Raw genomic sequence first — 16046 nt, 5'->3', positions numbered from 1 at the left:
TTGCCCCCTCAAAAGTATCAGTTTGAATCCTATGAGAAGGAAACTTTTGAACTACTCGTATTGGAAATTGTACCATCAAATACACTCGAGTGTGGACACACGTCAAAAGGGTATTGATCACTCAAAGTACTTGAGTACCTTGGAAACCTGCCCACGTCTATCCGCCTGCCATTCTTTATGGTACTATCAACTCATAGGTCCCTGGTCGTTTGATCTGATACGGAATCTGGCCAATGGCCCAGATTAATCTGGCCTTTTACACTCCCATGGGTTTATAAATAGGACTTTATTCGTCATCCCCATTTTACTTTCACGTTCGAGTTTTTGCAGAGAGAAAAGAAGAGAAAAACCAGAGAATACTGCCCAGTTCTTGCATGTTCTCCAAGCCATGAAAACAGAGCAACATTCACCTCTTCGATTCTGTGAGATCGTTTTAGCATCCACTTATTCAATCATCAATCTCTCTATTTCCGCCGATCGCATTGTGTAAGTTTCTTGTTCATAACTTTGTATGCCCGTATATTTTTTCATGCATGTTTATATTGCTACACTGTTAGTTCCCTTACCAGTTTTGCACAATAGAATGTTTCAGTACATACTAGTCTTAAGTTCTGATATCATGGGTTCCAAACCCAGTTCATGCGTAGAAGACCTAGATATGGTTCTTTTACTGAATTTTTTGAATTTTGAATGGAATATCTTGTACACCAAGATATCGGGTATAAAATTGGGGTTTTTTAAAATGTACATTTCCCAAAAATTCCACTCTTTGGGTAACCGCCAACTTTTTCCCTGAAATATCGGGATCTTCAAAAATAAATCCACCTTCCTTTCTTTCGGTGGAATACACACTCCGAGAGACTGGCCTCGTCCTTTGGATCGAGTTTGCCTTGTAGCCTCGATCATTTGAGCTTAGGTCATCCCATTTTTTCATTACTTCTTGTTCGCTTGGCCCTCGCCCTTTTTCTCTCTTGCTAGATGCTACAGAACTCGGGAAAGTGGTGGGGGTCAAAGCTCACGATTCCTTATTCTCTAGTAACTCCGAGCCCGAAATCCCCTTTTACTCAGAACCAGCGCTTGATTCGAGAGCACGAACTGAGGTGTGAGCAAGAAGACATCCGAGATCATTTTCGACGTCAAATAGACGAGGTCGAAAAAGGAAAAAGGAAAAGACTAAGGGTCGCCATCCACCCAAATCTAGATTCCGAGCCTAGACCGATTCCCCTCGATCCTGCACTCAAAGTGACGGTTGCCTTTAGGCCAGGGGATCTCCAATTCTTACTAATGGGGGAACCTTCTTCGTCATAGCCAACCTCCATCCCCACCTTGAGGAGGGAATTTTTCGAGGCCGGGCATTACTGGAGCTCGATCTCTTCACCAAGGCAGATCTCCGACATTCTGGCCCTCCACAATATCGGACTATCGTGTTCGCTGAGGTGTCGAGCTCCGGCCTCCCACGAGTGAAGTTGCCACGTGCCGGGAGATGGAAACGCTAACAACAAGCTAAGATACGCAGCTTGGAGCCAGGAACATATGAAGGCAGGGGTTCTACTGCCCTTGAAGTCCTTTTTCAAGGATTTCTTGGATTTTGTTGGGCTGGCTCCTTTCCAGCTCAACACCAATTCTTATAGGGTTTTGTCCGCCCTTAGGTCGCTATATCACGAGCTAGGGTGGAAAGGAACTTCTCCAAAGGAGATCTTGTATCTCTTTTGCTTAAAAAGCAATCCCTCCCAAGCTCGGGGAGGGGATGGATTCTATTATCTCTCGAGCTATCCCAAGGAGAAGAAGATCTTCGAGGATCTTCCCAACCATCCTCCAGATTTCAAGAAGGCTTTCTTCTGGACAGATGGCCTAGCTCCCTCCAGATACTATTCGTTCAGACGAATTCGTAAGCCCCCAACTAATATCTTCTTTTTACGCTCGAATTTTATTTGAGCTCGCACTTAGTCACAATATGTTCAATTTTTCAGCTAACTACTATCATCCCACTCCCACCAAGGAGATGAAAGAGCACAAGGAGGCTCTGCTCCAACTCCCCTACAACAGGGGTCCCTCTCCTATCTCCTGCATGAAGACAACCTCCGAGCCTACGGCCTCCTGGAGAAGGATCAATCCACATTCAACTGGTCCAACAAAAAATATGCCCAGCGGAAGCTTGTGCCTCTCCCAACTGGCAGTCTCCCTCTGAGGCGAAATACTAAGCCTCCATCTCCAGTTCGATGCCGCAGGAGCCCAAAATCGGGGAATGAGGCCAATGGCGAATTCTTGAGTTCGAGCTCGAGTGACAGAGGTACAATCATCCTTAGCTCGTATTTGTGGTCTCCTTCACTACTTAAGCATAAACCTGATAGATTAGTATTGTGCAAGGACGATAGGGACCATTTTTATGTTTGGTCCTGGGTAGATGAGAGAGTACATAGGTTTGACAGTTGGCTCGGGAAGTATGACACCATGTATAGTCTGAACGAGGTGTGGAATGGAATAGTCATTCAATACAGGACAAACGACTATAAAGACCTTTCGAGATTGACTTCCACTTGTAGGGAAGGTACTCCCCCCGTCTCCTCTGAAGATGGGGGAATTACGTGGTCACTGAGCACGAGCTCGGGGGAGAGTTCCAGTTAGGTTTCTCTCTACTTGTTTTTTTATTCTTTGCCTGTTTGGATCATGCTAACTTTTTTGTCTCAGAATATCTCATAATGCGATGTGAATGTGCAGGTGATATGGATTCTGACCTTGACTCTGTGCTTGCTAGTGGCGAGGGAGCCCAAAGGAGTAAGCACCCGAGGGGGTTGCGGAAATCAGACCGACCTGCCAAGGTCCTTAAGAGGACCAAGAAGACACCTCCCCCACCAGCTCCAACTGTTCCGAGCCCAGCTGTGGATCCGACTCCTCAGGTCGAGGCATCCTCTACGGTTGTTCCTCCTGTGCCTCCTCCAACCCTGGTGCACTCCGCGCTTGGTCCACCTCAGAAAAAGCCTTTGATCTCCAAAACGCATCTGCTGTCGATTTCTACTCACGTCGATGAGTATGTAATCGACAATGTAGCCGGATCCCATGGGGCTACACTTGGCTCAGACATTCTGTCTCGAGTGGGCCAGATTTTTGGTAGCTTCGACGCCCCTCATTGGCAGTTCTTGAACAATGCTCGAGACTGCAACACTCTTTACAAGAAGAGTATCGAGCTCACTGTCGCGGTAACCTTCCTCATCTCGTTGCTAGTTGTATTTATACTTAGTTTATGTTCTAATTTGATTTCTTTGTGTGTCAGACTCTTGCTGTCTCTGCTCAACTTAACTATAAGCTGAACAATGAGGTCAATTCGAGCATGTCTTATGCCCAGGAGTCGAAGGATCTCCAACTCAAGCTTAGTGACGAGCTCAAGGTCACAAAGGCAAAGATGGAGGCTGAAGCTGAACAACTAAAGGCCAAGACAGCCGAGCTTGAGAAGCTGAATGCCCGACTCACGGAGCTTGAGAAGATCAATGCCAAGCTTGAGGAGGAGAAGGCGGTCACTTTCGAGATTATGGAGAGAAAAAAGGCTCGTCTCCTTGCAGAGTTTAAGGAGAAGAAGGATCGGGTGGTCGACCTAGCTATGTATAGGATCTGGGCCAGCAATGCCGACCTCAATACCAGCTTCTTAGGCTCTTTCGAGGCAGACCTAGTGGCCAAGTGGCAAGCTTGACTTGATGAGGAGGAGGCTGTTCGAGAGGAGGCAGAGAGAACTAAGGAGGATGCCCCTCCTTCCTAAATCTCTACCTGGGGCTGCATCCCTTCAAATTTTTTGTACTAGTTCTTTTTTATCTTCTGCTTTTTATGCCCCTGGGGCTAAGACAATGTATAGCTTGCGAAAGAGCTATTTTCTTATGATATTTATGATACCATATTTGACTTTACTTTAATATTTTTGCTTTACATTTCTTAGGTCGAAATATTTCATGCAATTTATATTAAAGTGTCCTTATGTCTGTTTATTCATACACACATGCGATGGATTTTTAGGCTCGAGCTTCAATGCATTCATGCATAGTTTGCACAATATATCCGAATCCCATCTTGTTATTTGTCAAGGTCAAAAATTACTTTTACCATGCACCCGAAAGTACTTCTATGGCGTGTAACATAAGTGGTTTAGCTATATCTTGCTTTTTTAGATACTTTTCCTCGTCCTTGGGTAGCTCCCCAAGGTTATGAGGTCGAAACTATCTTTTTGCAGGATATTCCAGCCTCGATCTTGACGTAGATTGAAGTCGGTTGTGTTCCAACTTACTGTCGATTAGTTTTAGCTGGTTCATTCCAAACCTATTCAGGTCGTGCTTGGTTTGTAATCCATACACTTATATTCCCGTATTTGGTTACATCCAAATACTTATTTTTCCATAATTTGGTTATATCCAAGCATTTTATTTTTATTAATTTTGTTGTCTCCAAACTATCTTATATCGCGTATTTGGTTATATCCAAACACTTTATTTTTAATAATTTGGTTATCTCCAAACTATCTTAGCTCGCATATTTGGTTATATCCAAACACTTTATTTTTAATAATTTGGTTATCTCAAAACTATCTTAGCTCGCGTATTTGGTTATATCCAAATACTTTATTTTTAATAATTTTCTATTTCATTTTTTCAAGCTGGTGGTATATGTACCACTAATGCCCCCTTAATATCCTATGAGTGTGACCATAGGTTATTAAATTAAGAGAGTTTGCAAAAAAGAAAAAGAAAATACAGCATATTGAAACAAAATCGAACTTTATTTATTAATAGGAACATAGTACAGATAAACAAGTACGGTTACAAGTGACATCATTCCTACACTATTGATAGTAAGGTCGTAGATGTTCGCCATTCCATGCTCGTGGTACCAAACTCCCATTCAATCTAGCCAACTTGTAGACACCAGGTTGGATGACTGATTTGATCTGATAAGGTCCTTCCCAATTAAGCCCGAGCACGCCAGCAGCTGGATCCCGTGTTACCAAGAACACACGCCTCAGCACCAAATCTCCCACACCGAATTTTCTATCTCGAACTTTTTTATTGAAATGCCTGGTAGCTCGCTGTTGGTATACAACATTTTTTAGCTGAGCTTCGTCCCTTCTTTCTTCAATCAGGTCCAGACTTACTTTGAGCTAGGATTGATTCGATCCTTGGTCATAAGCGTGGGCACGAATTGTGGGTATTTCGACCTCGATTGGCAGTATAGCCTCGCATCTATACACTAGAGAAAAGGGGGCATGTCCCGTTGAAGTACGAGCTGTGGTTCGATATGCCCACAAAACTTGGGGCGATTCTTCGGGCCATTTCCCTTTTTGCTTCTTCTAACTTTTTCTTCACAAATTTTTTTAGGGTTTTGTTTACAGCTTTGACCTGCCCATTCGCTTGGGGATGGGCCACAAAGGAGAAGCTCTTCATTATCCCATTTTTCTCGCAAAAGTTGGTAAACAAATCGCTATCGAATTGAGTACCGTTATCGCACACAATCTTCCTTGGCACCCCATATCGGCATATCATGTTCTTTACCACGAAGTCCAAGAATTTTTTCGAGGTAATTGTCACTAGAGGCTCGGCCTTGGTCCACTTTGTAAAGTAATCTACTGCGACTACTGCGTATTTGACTCCGCCTTTGCTTGTTGGCAGCGAGCCTATGAGGTCGATTCCCCATACTACAAATGGCCATGGGGAGGTCATCATATTTAGCTTGGAAGGCGGAGCTCGAGGAATTGTGGCGAATCATTGACACTTGTCGCATTTCTTGACATAATCAAAAGAATCTGCTTTGATAGTAGGCCAGAAGTATCCTTGGCGTATGATTTTCTTGGATAGGCTATGCCCCCTAGTGTGGTCTCCACGGAATCCTTCATGAATTTCTTCCATGATCTTCTTAGCCTCGGGTGGAGTCACACATCGCAGTAATGGCATAGAGTATCCTCTTTTGTATAGCCTTCCCTCCACAACGGTGTACCTGGGGATCTGATACAACAATTTTCGAGCCTTAGTCCGTTCTTCTGGGAGAATGCCTGTCTCAAGGTACCTAATTATCGGGTTCATTCAGGTCAGCTCGGAGTTTATCATGCACACATCTTCCTGTTCAGGCTCGGTTATACTGGGTGTCGATAGACGTTCGATTGGTATGATATTTAGTTCATCGACCTCGGTGGATGTGGTGAGCTTGGCTAAGGCGTCTACATTCGAATTTGCGCTCGGGGAACCTGTTCTATCGTGTAAAATTCGAATTGCTCGAGGGTTGCCTTCGCTTTTTCTAAATATGCAGCCATTCTTGTCCTGCGAGCCTGGTATTCCCCTAAGATTTGGTTGACCACCAACTGGGAATCACTGTAGAATTGTACTGCCTTAGCCTTGAGTTCCCTGGCTATTCGAAGTCCTGCCGCTAGAGCTTCGTACTTAGCCTCGTTATTTGATGCTCTGAAGTCAAATCTCAAAGCGGAGTGAAATCGACTTCCTGTTGGGGTGATCAGTATTATTCCTGCCCCGACCCATTTTCATTGGAAGACCCATCAACATAAAGTTTCCACAGCTCACAGGCTAGGGTTATAACTTCATCGTTAGTCACTCCAGTGCATTCCACTATGAAGTATGCCAGGGCCTGTCCTCTTATGGTTGTCCTCAGATGGTAGGTGATCTCGAATTGTCCGAGTTCAATGGCCTATTTTTGTAATGGGCCTGAGGCTTCTGGCTTGGACAAGACTTGTCTTAGTGGTTGATCGATCAGCACATGAATGGGGTGCACCTGGAAATAGGGTCGGAGCTTTCGAGATAAGTGAATTAGGCTGAGAGCCAGCTTCTCCATTAAGGGGTGTCTCGATTCTGCCCCCAGTAACCTTTTGCTAACATAGTAAGCAAGCTTCTGCACCTTCTGCTCTTCTCGGACGAGCACGACGCTAATGGTGTGCTCGGTCGTAGCAAGATATAGGTACAAAATTTCCCCCGTGATGGGTTTCGACAAGATGGGAGGCTCCCCGAGGTGCTTCTTGAGCTTCTGAAAAGCTAACTTGCATTCTTCTGTCCACTCGAATTTTTTGCCTCCCCTCAAAAGGTTGAAAAATGGAAGACAACGGTCTGTAGATTTCGAGATAAACCTACTTAGTGCCGCCATCCGCCCAGTTAAAATTTGGACATCCTTATGTTTTCGAGGTGAGGGCATATCAATTAAAGCTTGGATCTTGTATGGATTAGCTTCTATTCCCCGTGTGTTTACAATGAAGCCTAGGAACTTTCCTGACGACACTCCGAAAGAACACTTCTGGGGGTTGAGTTTCATGTCATACTTCCGTAATACGGCAAAGCACTCTTCAAGGTCGTCCACATGGTTACTGTTATGTTTAGATTTAACCAACATATCATCAACATAAACTTCCATGTTATTACCTATCTGCTCGGAGAACATCATGTGTACGAGCCGTTGGTAAGTGGCTCCAGCATTCTTTAGTCCGAACGGCATGACATTGTAGCAATATAGTCCTTTGTCTGTCACAAAACTCGTATGCTCTTGGTCTGGGGCATGCATGGCGATCTGGTTATATCTAGAATAAGCGTCCATGAATGACATAAGACCATGCCCAGCTGTGGCATCTACGAGCTGGTCGATTTGAGGTAGGGGGAAACAGTCATTTGGACAGGCCTTATTGAGGTCTGAGTAGTCAATACAAGTCTGCCATGCCTCGTTAGGTTTCGGGACTAGCACCGAATTGGCAACCCAATCAAGGTAGAAGGCATCTCGAATGAATCGGCTTGCCTTCAATCTGTCGACCTCTTCTTTTAAGGGCTTCTTCCTGTCGTCATCCAGGAGTCTTTGCTTTTGTTGCTTCGGGGGAAATTTTTTGTCAATATTTAGAGTGCGGCTTACCATATTCAGATTTATCCCTACCATATCCGAATGTGACCATGCGAAAACATCCTAGTTCTTTTTCAAAAAGCAAATTAATTGCTATTTCGTTTCTTCTGGAAGATTTTTCCCTACCTTCACTGTCTTCGGGGGGTCTACTTCTTCGAGCCTGACCTCTTTGAGCTCTTCTAATGGCTCGAGGTCAGTTCTTTCCTCTATTCTCGGATCAATTTCTTCATCTATCTCGAAGACTGTTCCATCTTTGTTCTGATTTATGACAAGTGTTCGTGCGCTTGTCTGTTTCTTTCCTCTAATAGAAATGTTATAGCATTCCCTTCCTGCGAGTTGGTCTCCTTTCAGTGTCCCAATGCCACTAAAAGTCGAGAACTTGATGGCTAAATGCCTTACAGAATAAACTGCCCCCAGCCCTACTAGGGCGAGTCTCCCGAGCAGCACGTTGTAGGCTGATGGTAGATTTACTACAACGAATTCCATCATCTTGGTTGTCAAGATTGGGCAGTCTCCCAAGGTTACGGGGAGTTTGATGGATCCCATACAAGCAATCCCTTCTCCTGAAAAGTTGTACAATGTCGTTGCACATGCCTTTAGGTCACGAAGCGTGAGTCCCATCTTTTCTAAGGTGGTGTTATAGAGGATATTCACTGAGCTCCCGTTATCTATCAAGACTGGGTGAACTCTCTTATTCGCTAGCTGAAGGATGATGACCAGCAGGTCGTTGTGAGGAAACTGCACATGAGATGCGTCGTCCTCAGTAAAAGTTATAGGTTGAGATTCAACCCTCTGGTGTTTCGGAGCCCTGGGTTCAAGTTCGTAAGGGGACCCGTCACCAATTTTCTGCTCATTCACGTATCTTTTTTGGGCGTTCCTGCCCGATCTTGTGAGATGAGGTCCCCTCAAGATGATTACAACATCTTCTCCATCAATCGGAGGGGGTCTCTCATCCTCCCTTGCTCGGGAGTTATTCTTTTGGGCAGGCGGTGGTGCAGCTGCCCTCTGACTGATAGAAGCCTGATTGGAATTTTGGTTTCTTACATATTGCCTAAAATATCCTCTCGAGATCAGGCCTTCTATCTCATCTTTTAGTTGCCTTCATTCATCGGTTGTATGTCTGATATCCCTATGGAATCTGCACTATTTACTAGAATCTCTCTTCGCTTTCTGGTTCCTCATGGGGTCCGGACGTCTGAAAGGAACCTGGTTTTCATTAACCAAGTAGATATTCTCCCGAGACTCATTCAGCTCGGTGTACACTTTGTAGACGAATAAATATCTTTCCCCTTTCTTCTTCTTTCCACCTTCCGCCTCGGGGTTACTCCCTTGAGTCTTCTTTCTTTTGGAAGGGTTGTCTGCAGAGGGCTTCGAGGTCGATGGGTCCACCGAGGTCGAGGCAGAGTTTATGTTTGTCGTTGTAGTTATGGGCTGAGAGGACATATTCAGTGCTGACCTTGCCTCATCTACATTGACAAATCTCTGAGCTCGTCAATTGAACTCGGTTAAGGACCTCACAGGCTTTCTCTGCATATCTTCCCAGAGAGGGCTTCCAGGCATTACCCTAGCTCGGACAGCCATCAGATGACCGATGTCATCTACGTCACGAGCTCGGGCGACTTCTAAATTGAACCTTGTAAGGTAACTTTTCAATGTTTCGTTCGGCTGCTGCTGGACATTGGTTAAGGCAGACGCCTCGGGCCTTATTTCGATCATAGCTCTGAATTGCTTCTTGAAATCTCTAGATAATTGATCCCAAGAAGAAATTGAATGCCTCTTATATTTTTCGAACTAGTTTTTTGCTGGTCTTGTGAGCGAAGCTAGAAACAGCATGCACCTGAGCTCGTAGCCCACATTACTCGCTCTCATAATGGTATTAAAAGTACTTAAGTGACTGTATGGATTAGAATTCCCATCAAACTGTGGGACATGAGGAATTCAAAATCCTTGAGAAAACGAGGTACTAGAAATATGGGGGGTGAAGGGTTCAAGTTCCTCGTCAAGCTCTTTGTCCCGATCCCGACCTCGTTCATTTTGTAAGAGCCTAAACGCTCTTTCCAGTTGATCAATCCTTTCTTGGACTGGATCCACGGGGGGTCTGACCTGAAATTGGTTATCATTGATCACAATTCCAGCTTCACACCTCCACATGGGATCCTTGCGCCCATTTAGGTGATCCCTCAAGTCTGGGTTCGAGGGGTTATCATTACCCCGACTCTGGTTCAGGTGTTCCCGTAAGTCTGGGTGATCCCTTCGATTCCCAGTGTTTCTGCGTCCCCAGTCCTACATGCTGACCGATCTGGTGTCTCCTGAGCCTTCGCTGGCATGGCTTGCTATGCGGTTGTTTCGAGATGGGTTTCTTTTTGGTTGTATCGTCTCAATGGTGTGAGATCGAGACATTTGGCTTCTTGTAGGCTGGGCACCTCTACGTTCTCTAGCAGTGTCCCCATTCTCATGTTTCCGCCCAGCTTGCCTTTCCCTATTGCCCTGCGTCAGTTGTGTGTTTCTCCGAGGTGGTGAGGGATATCTTATCGGCGATGGTGGGTGCCTTATGGGCAATGGTGGCTGCCATCCATTACGGGGCCTAGAAGGTCCCGCGTTTGCCTGTGCCGGTTCAGGAACGTTCTGCGTGTTACCAGGATTTTGGGTCCGAGTCGCCGCGGGGGCTTGGTTATTCCCAGTCTTGGCTGATACCTCAGTAGTTGAGTTGACAGGAGCTCCAGCCCGGGTATTTCTCCGGGGCCTCGAGGGAGCAGGTTGTTTTGCTGGTGGCGGAGGTTGCTCCGTTCTTCGTGTGGTAGCATTTTTGCGAGGTCGCCCACGAGGCCTGCATGGTGGAACATGAACATCTCGTGGAGGTGGAGCTTGGGTCTTAGGTGGAGGCGGGGGTTGAGCCGCCTACGCCTCAGCAGCCAATCTGGCCAGCTCCTTGTTGTGTTCTTGGCCTCCGCCAACTGCTTTCGCAGTTGACGATTTTCAAGCTCCACAATAGGGACATATCGCTCAGGGTTGTAGTACATATCCTCGTCATCCCTGGGGGCTGGTGGTGCAGGTGGTCCTCGAGATTCAGAGGATCCACTCCTCTCATCTGGGTCCGAATTCATCATCGGCTGCTTCCCAGGGCGCCGAGGATAGTCAACTTCCTCTAGGATTTCCTCCTCAGGAATATTGGGATCATTCGCGGCCATATGTTATTCAAGGAGGCTTCTTCGACTGAATAGACTTACGTACGCACTGCTTAATGCTCTCAATGAAAGCACCAAACTGTTGATGCCATTTTTCGTCAACTTAAATCGTAGAGCAATTAAACAACATATGTTATGAAGCGAATGAATAATAAAGAAAGACGAGAGAGTTTTTACGTGGTTCAACAATTAACTCTGCCTAGCCCACGAGTCTGTGTTATTAAGGCTTAAAGATTTCTAGAAATTCTTCAGAGATGAATTATCCAGAGCTTATTCTTCAGCCCAAAGAAATCGATCATTTACAAGTGGTCATTCCTCCTCTATTTATAGGGGAGGTTACAAAGTTCATTCCCACATATTTCAAGAAGATATTCTATATATCAATTTAAATAATGACATTAAATGCAATATCTCCTACATATATGGAAACGTCCCCTAAGAATCGGGAACGGATAGCAGACTAAATAATATCCCTTAAATGTTGGGATTATACAACAATAAATATGTTCATACATAACGGGTTATACCAGATGACTCATCGGGTCTTCGAGATCAGCGGTTGACCCTGTGGCTGTTGAGACTCATGGTATTGCTATGAGCTTACCATCCTACTTCAGGACATGCTCGGAGCAGATAGACACTGCCGAAGCTATCACACTCGAGCTTGCACTTCCCAAGCTCGAACTGTTTAATCCGAAGACGATCGATAATCGATGTATCCTAACGTCGTGTTACTTCGAACTTAGAAAGCGTCATGAGGTTACACATCTTCGAGGTCGTCATTTTACTTCGGAGATCTTACAGTTGGACCATACAATGAATTCATACATTTTGAGCTCACACCTGACGAGTCTAGTTTTTGAAGTCATGGTCTGGAAATCTGGATGTAACAGAGTTATATTTTCTATAGATCTATCATCTTCTATTTCTATTTACTTATAATATTTATGTTGTAAGTTGTATCCCTCTTCTTCTACATCCAGGGACGCCTAGGGTTAATACCTAGGAGTAGCATATTGGTAAAAATTATTTTAATAGTTGTATTTGTTTTTGTTGGTTTTCAAATTTTAATTTATTTTTTTATTATAGGACCCACATGTAAACTGGTTTTGGTCCTCCAAACATTTATAATAAATTATAAATTGTATACTATATATGTATATATATATATAGAAAGAAAATAAAATATATAGAGGGTGGGCAGTGAGTTTACTAGGCTCCGACTTGGACCATAGATATATATTTACAAACAAAAAAAATAAATTTAGGGTAGGCAACTGTCCAGACTCTCTATAAAGTAGATCCGTCCTTATCTGCATCGTCATCTTTTCTACGTTGTAATACTTATTTTATCTAGCATCTTATTTATTGCAATATTTTGTCTAGAATTATATTTTGGTTTCCATTATTTGGATTGGAACATATTATTTCTCCTCTTTCTCTTTTTTGCTCTTGACTTTCCTTAACTAAAGCCATATATTCTAAATAATCCTTTGTTGGACAGATTTTGTTTGTATTTTTTTTTTAGCATAAATTCAAAATATAGTACAGATTTTTTTTGTTGAGCCGATTAATTTAATTCAAGAAGAAAGATAAACTGAACTAAATCCATACACACACGTGTAAAAGAGAGATTGAGTTCATATTAAAATATTATGTTCAAAATTTTCCCTAATGAGGAAATCATTTAAAATAACAACTAATATATTTATAAAAATAAATCATCATTTTCAAATTAAGTTGATTGCTCTAATGAGGAAGACAGAAAAAGTAAAATATTTGAGTCCAAAGCAAACAAGCAATCAAATATAGTATTTTTTTTTTTAAATAAACAAATAATGTATAGCATTAATTATTCGAAGCCTTACTAAAGTTAAGAAAAATATGATACAGGAGAACTCATAAAATTTTTAAAAATATATATAAAGAGTCTATTGACCAATCAGACATACAAACAGAAATAAAAATCAGTTGTCTCCTTCACTGTCGCACTAATATAGAATTTTGACATTATTATACCATTTCTTTTATTTGAACTCATAGTCGATGTCCTGGGAAAAGTAAATTATTATAATCTTTTTAAAAATGTCATGTCATACTTATATAATATATTATTTTATTAAAGTATTATTTACTTATTTATTTACATAATATCTTTTTTTCTATCCCTGTGTAATGCTTTGACAAAGTAATTTTTCTTTTCATTTTATAATTAGACCAATAATAACAAAAGAGGATGAATTAAAAATTTCTTCAATTTTAATAAACAATTATTTTACAAAAAGAAAATTAAGGAACTCCATTAATTTAACCTGGTTAGTTTTGTATGAAAATATTTATTTGTTTAAATATATTTTTCATTTTTATAATTTTATAAAAAAACTTTTTATTTTATTTGGATGGTCTGTCTTTTAATTTTTTTTTGAATTATTATTGTATATTCATTTAAGAAAAATCTATGAGTTGATAATATTGTTCTCCTAAAAAAAACTTTTTAAATATATTATTTTTTAAAATTGTATCACTTTGACTTTATATATATATATTATTAAAATTGAAGAAAAATTAAACTTATACTTTATTTTTATTATTGGTATTAAAAATTAATTAAATTCTTGTCTAACAAATTATATATCATAATTTTTTTCTTTTTAGAAAGCATATTATTTTTCTTTCCAAAAAAAGAAGCATATCCAAAAGATATATATGTATTTAATTAAAAAAAAACATTATAGGATGTATATATGAAAAATAAATTAAAAAATATATTATCGATGCATATATGAAAAAAATAATATTTTTTTTATAAGAGACTATGAAAATTAAAAAAAAAATAAGCAAATGATATTTTTAATAAAATTAATTATTTAAATGTGTAACTTAATTTTTTATTTTCCTCTTTTTAAATATATTTTAACGGATAAACAATTTATTTTCTCAATAATTAACACATACAAATTAACAGAAAAAACATCAAAATATAAAAAGAAGAAAAAAAATAGCCGCTATCCGAATTCTATTGGTGTGTTCTCCGAAAAATCAGCTGAGTTATTCCCATCTCTTAATTGCCAAGTATATATGAACCTCTTTTTTTCATATTCAAATTGGAGACAAGATTTGTCAACTCGCCGGACAAGAAAAAACAAAAGATTTTCTTTTATGTGTGTCTGATGCAATAGTTATTATTATGACATCACATGATGTCAATACAATAAATTAATCTGATCTCACTTTAATTTTATCAGGTATAATTCTATGTGTATCACACTACAAAATAATATAATGGTTTTATGATTTTATTTTGAAGATATTAAGAGTGTAAAAAGAAATATTGTACGTATAGTCATTATATATTATAAGTGTATATATCAGATCTCTTGATAAGAAAAGTGAGAGACATTTTACGTCTCTTAATAAAAAAAAACGCTGGATGTCTTCATAAATACGTGTTTAGACCTTTAATTTTCAACATCTCTTTATATTTTGAATGTCTTACAATTTTAATAATTAATAAAAAAAAAATTAATTTCTCCCAATATAAATTATTTGAAATCTTTCCTAATTTTTAATGTTTTACCCAACCATAAGATGAGTCATTCAAAATTGTTTTAGTCTAAATTATAAAATACACTTGACAGTTATGGTAAGTTGGCAAAATGATAAACAATATTAATGATGGTGAAATTAAGCGATACACACCTGCCAAAGCATCCAAGAGAGTCGATTTTCCAGAGCCAGAAGGGCCCATGATGGTCAAAACCTGGCCTGGCTTGGCGTAACCAGTGAGATGTTGCAGAATCATTTTTGGTCCATTTTTCCCATCTGAAACACTAACTCCCAACTCCTCCCATGTCAAACTAATATTGCCATCTAATATTTCTTTTTCCAGTAGTTTAGGCTTTTCAACCTCAACGGAAGAGTCGTCTTTGTTTCTGTAATCACCGAAGTGCGTCAAAGACGGTGCCGTTTCATTAGCACTAAACCCAGTGCTGAATGGGAATTTTATGGCCAGCTGCTAATCGGTCAAATTTGTCATGAGAACCAATAGTAGGATTGGTTTGCATGATCTCCATCTCCAACCCTTTCACCGTACTGCTAGTGGGATTGTTGTTAGGTGGATCTTTGAGAAAAGATCTTGTTGGGCTTGGACTTGGACTTGGTGTCCATCTGGGCACTACCACCGCAGGAGATGAATAATCATCCATTTCTGATTCTGATCTGTTGATTATGTTATCTAATAATTAATGATATTAATGATGATGATGATTCAGTATTGCCTCAAAACTACTTCTCTCGACTATTGTATTTATAGCTAGATTTCCATTCTACCTAGACAGAGATTATCTAAATCATTGTAAATATTTTATTCCATTTGATTGTTCGCGTTGTATTTGTTTTTTCGATCGGTCCCATTTTCATAATGAATGGGAAAACAACGTGTCATTTTATATTGTACCAAAACAAGATGAGAGAAACGTTTTTGTGTGCATTGATCCACCTTACAACATTACGTAAGTGTCTCCATAAATAAGTATAATTTTTGTATTTTTTTGGTACATAAATAAGTTATAATTTTTTTTTACAAAACGGTGTATAATGTAATTACACGAGACTTTCCACAAATTTTTAAAAAAATCTGAATAATTAACCTACTGAAATTAAAATTCAAACAACTTATTACACAAATATTTATTTTTATATATATAAACGCTCACACTATTTGAATTATGATTTTAACATCTTAAATCATCCAAAATTTCTTTTGTGGAGATCCTCTATAACCACATTATAAGTGTCATGTAGAAAAGATTGAGTCCCATAATTATCCATGTATAGAAAATGCAATACAAAAAATATGTATAGAATAGTCACTATCGAATGGTACCCATATATATATATATAGAAATATTATAATTACAGCTAAATTAATACTACCAAAACCATATAGTGGATGAACGCTTTTGTGTGCATTGACGCGCCATTAGCATTTCCCCACACATT

General features: G+C 40.3%; 1 pseudogene; it reads right to left on the bottom strand.

Moving 5' to 3' along the window:
• LOC133831982 (ABC transporter G family member 1-like) overlaps positions 1-15193 on the bottom strand; it is a 36839-nt pseudogene extending 21646 nt beyond the window's left edge.
• Between the last annotated feature and the right edge of the window lie 853 nt (positions 15194-16046).

This window comes from Humulus lupulus, chromosome 1, assembly GCF_963169125.1.
Source record: "Humulus lupulus chromosome 1, drHumLupu1.1, whole genome shotgun sequence".
Taxonomy (NCBI): domain Eukaryota; kingdom Viridiplantae; phylum Streptophyta; class Magnoliopsida; order Rosales; family Cannabaceae; genus Humulus; species Humulus lupulus.
This window is presented reverse-complemented; position numbering and strand designations above follow the sequence as displayed.